This window comes from Citrus sinensis, chromosome 9 (assembly GCF_022201045.2).
Source record: "Citrus sinensis cultivar Valencia sweet orange chromosome 9, DVS_A1.0, whole genome shotgun sequence".
NCBI lineage: Eukaryota > Viridiplantae > Streptophyta > Magnoliopsida > Sapindales > Rutaceae > Citrus > Citrus sinensis.
The window spans coordinates 4,930,938-4,935,222 of NC_068564.1; the positions used below are offsets into that span (position 1 = coordinate 4,930,938).

General features: G+C 37.3%; 1 non-coding gene across 1 annotated transcript; it reads right to left on the reverse strand.

Annotated features, from left to right (window-relative positions):
- Positions 1–3,157: 3,157 nt before the first annotated feature.
- Positions 3,158–3,296, reverse strand: LOC112496117 (small nucleolar RNA Z247). The gene has a single exon (XR_003062594.2). It is a non-coding gene; the product is annotated as a small nucleolar RNA Z247 (small nucleolar RNA).
- Positions 3,297–4,285: the final 989 nt, after the last annotated feature.

A 4,285-nucleotide genomic window follows, 5' to 3' on the forward strand; every position in this document is an offset into this window, starting at 1 on the left:
CAATGCGGCTGTAAAGGATTTTGCATGTACTGACTTAAACGATGAACAACATAAGAGATTTCAGGCTGAGTAATAGTTACGTATAATAAGGCTCCAACGATGCTACGATAAAGTGTAGGATCAGAAAATTGCTTACCACCTTCAGCTGAAAGTTTCGGTACGATACTCATAGGAGTAGATGTTTCCTTGCAGCCATCCATATCTATGCGCTTCAAAAGATCACAAATATATTTGTGTTGGCTAAGATGTAGGCCATTCTCTGTGCGATGACCTTCAAGACCAAGGAAATAGCTTAATGGTCCGAGCACTTTTAAAGCAAACTGACAATTAAGTCGTTCAATAACTTCTTGCACCAGACTTTCTTTACTTCCTGTTATTAAAATATCGTCCACATAAATAAGGACAAATATTATATCCCTTCCTTGCTGTAAAATAAATAGTGATGTGTCTGATTTAGAATTTGTGAAACCCCAGTCAATCAATGCTCTCTTGAGTTTTTCAAACCAAGCTCTTGGAGCCTGCTTAAGCTCATACAATGCTTTTCTCAATTTACACACATGATTTGGTTGTGCTTTGTCGATAAAGCCTTCAGGCTGCATCATGTAAACATCTTCTACTAAGTCTCCATTTAAAAAGGCGTTGTTCACATCCAGTTGTATTACACCCCAATTTTTCATCACAGCAATACTTAACACGAATCGAATTGTTGCAGCTTTAACAACAGGACTAAAAGTCTCGTTGAAATCGATTCCTGGGGTCTGATGAAATCCTTTTGCAACCAACCGAGCCTTATATCGCTCTATCTGACCATCAGCCTTTTGTTTTATCCGAAAAACCCATTTATTTCCCACAATCTTCATGTCAGAAGTAGGTTGAACTAAATACCATGTGTTATTCCTAGCCAAAGCATTCATTTCTTCTGTCATAGCATTACGCCAATTGTGATCTTCCAAAGCTTTACTAACACTGGCAGGTACACTTATTTTGGTATGAGAGGTTGTTAGGTAAAGTCTAGGTTTGGGTTTAAAGATGCCGGCCTTGGCACGAGTGATCATTGGATGAGTGGATTGTGTATGTGTTGGCTGTTGAGAATGAGGAGTTGAACTAGGTGGTTGAGAGATTGTGTGATCGGCTTCTTGATTGACAGACTCGGGGATAGATAAAGATTGTGTGGTGTTTTCAGTTGCTTGGATTTTAGTGCTTGATTCAAGGTTGGCTTTTCCAGGTGAGCTTTCAGTGTTGGATTCAAAAATGGTTTCCTTATCTTGACTTGATGCCTGATCTATGACTGTTGTGTTATGAACCAACTCTGGTGGAGAGTCTGTTGCATGAATAACAGAGAGAGTCTTATCGGCTCTAGGACTTTCAAAACCTACAAACATAGGAGACTGAACGAGAGTACTAGAATCATGATTTGGATAATTCTTTGAGATCTTGAATGAGGGATCACTTTTAAAGGGAAAATCATATTCATTAAAGACAACATGTCGCATGACAAAAATTTTTCCCGACTTGTGGAGACACTTATACCCTTTATGAGCTGTACTATAGCCTAAAAATATACATTTATCTGATCGAAAATCTAATTTATGTTTGTTGTAATCTCGAAGATGAGGAAATACAGCACATCCAAACACTTTTAGAAAAGAATAATCAGGTATTTTATTGTAAAGTATTTGAAATGGTGATTTGTTTTCTAAGATGGAAGTAGGCATTCTATTAATTAAATAAACAGAAGTTTGAAAAGCATCCCACCAAAAGGTGAGTGGCATGCCAGCCTGTGCCAAAAGTGTTAAACCAGTCTCTATAATGTGCCGGTGTTTTCGCTCCACTCTACCATTTTGATGATGTGTGTGTGGGCAAGAAAGTCGGTGAATAATACCCTGTTCTTTTAAAAAAATTTTAAATGCTTGAAACTCTCCTCCACCGTCAGTTTGTAAACTTTTGATTTTCTTTCCTAATTGTTTTTCGGCTTGAACTTTGAAATACTTAAAAGCTTCAAAAGCTTGTGATTTAACTTTAAGTGGAAATATCCATGTAAAACGTGTGTGGTCATCTACAATACTCAAATAATATTTGTAGCCATTTCCAGACATTAAAAGTGCAGGCCCCCACAAGTCAAGATGCAATAATTCTAAAGGTTCTAAAGCTCTGCTATTTGATGCTTTGATAGTTTGCCTATGACTTTTTCCTTGTTGACATGCATCACATAATTGAGGAATGAGATTTTTATTTAACTGACTTGTTTTGTTACACAAAGATAGAATTTGTTTTAGTACAGCAAGATGAGGATGTCCCATCCTTCTGTGCAAAAGATTTATGAAAATGCTAGGCTTGGAATTGGAAATAAATTCTTGTTCATTTACAGAACTTAATGTTGAGCTAGAATTGAAACAATTAAATGGAAGAGAAGACTCATAAGATTTATTGGAAATAATTTTTGAATCAGATAGAATGGCTTGTCTTGAAAGCACTGGTAGCCGATATAAGCCTCTTTCAGTTTTTCGCTGCAGCAGCTTCTTCCCCAGAACTTTGTCCTTAAAAGTACAAACATTGTCACAGAAATCAAGCATTAGTTTATTGTCATAAAGTAATTTTGAAATGCTAATTAAGTTCTTGGTGATTTTGGGCACATATAAAATGTCATTAAGCAACAATGGTTTATGGTTTGGAATATAAATAAGTGCACTGCCAATGTGAGATATTGCTAAAGTTTTACCATTACCTACTACCAGCTTCTCACCTCCTTTAAATTCTGACTTAATCTGCAGATTGTTTAAATCATTTGTAACATGGTGTGTTGCTCCGCTGTCCAAATACCATCCATTATCTATTTCTTCAGCAGGGAGTGCCATATAGGCAGAGGCCTGACCTGCTTGTGTTGCCTCTTATCTTGCAGAGAACCCCCGATCAAAGCGGAAGAAACATTGATATCCTGAATGTCCATATTTGCCACATATCTGACAGGTTGGCCTATTTCCACCACGGCTGAAATTGGTTCTTCTTCTGCCTCTACCACGTTCATTGCCTCTGAAACTTCCTGACATAAAGCCTTTTCTTATAACTTTCCTTTTGTGAAAAGAAGCTCCTGCAAAATTAGCATTGAAATTGCCTTCAGACTCAAGATTTGCAGCAGCTGAGAGTTGCTCCATTTGACTTTCATGACTGAGCAAAAGAGAGAATACTTCAGGCAGAGATAAACCATCTGTTCTTGCTGTAATATTTACAACCACAGGGTCGTATTCAGTTCCTAAACCTGCAAGAATATAAGAGATTAAATCATCTTCAGTAACATATTTTCCAGCCATTTCCAGGCTATCAGCTAAATTTTTCATTTTGTTGACATAGTCACTCATGGTCATAGCATTCTTTTCGTGGTTTGGAGTTGCATCTTGAGCTGCAAAATTCTAGCCTTTGACTGAGATGCAAACAATGTCTCCAAGGCATTCCAAACCTCAAAAGAGGTTGTGTACTGCACCACTATGCTTAAAACTGATTCAGTCATAGTGGACAGAAGCCAGCTAAGTAAAAACTGATCTTGTCTTAGCCATTGTATATATTCTGGATTTTCCACAGTCGTTACTGTTTGATCCTCCTCTACTTGCACCAAGAATTTAGCGGGTACAAGTTTTGCTTCATTGATCAAGCTTTCAATATTGTTGCCACGAATGGAAGGTAGCACTTGAGACTTCCATATCATAAAATTCTGCCTATCCAATTTGACAGGAGTCGAAAAATTAGAAATTTGTGGTGTTTGGTTTACAGTATTCATATTGACTAATTTTGTAGAATTGGAGCTCGCCATGCTCTGATACCAACTTAAATTATAAAGATGAGTTTGAAGAAGACAAAAACACCTTTATTTGTTTTTTATTCATCTCATAATCATTACATTTATAGTGCTCTACAGGAAACACGATAATGCCAAGAATAAGATCAAGCCTAGCACAATTGTTATCTTTATCTTGATCTTGATAGATAAAAAAGTAAAGCTTGAATTAATCATAAGCTTCGAGATAAGGTTGATCACTTTAACTTTCCAAAACACCAATGAATGCCAAGTGTGCTGCCATGTCATCTAACAACTTTGAATTCGTATTACTCAAGTTTGGTAGCTCTGCTACAATATTTTCATCACCATGTTCCTGAAACTGTGAGGGTCCAACTAGCGTCTCCTTGTATGTAACCGGTGGTGGATTATCCTCATATGTTCCTTCTTCCCGCATCCGAGCCTTTTTTGTTGAGCGTGTTGCCTGCAACGGCGGCTGAAAATCCCTTGTGAAGC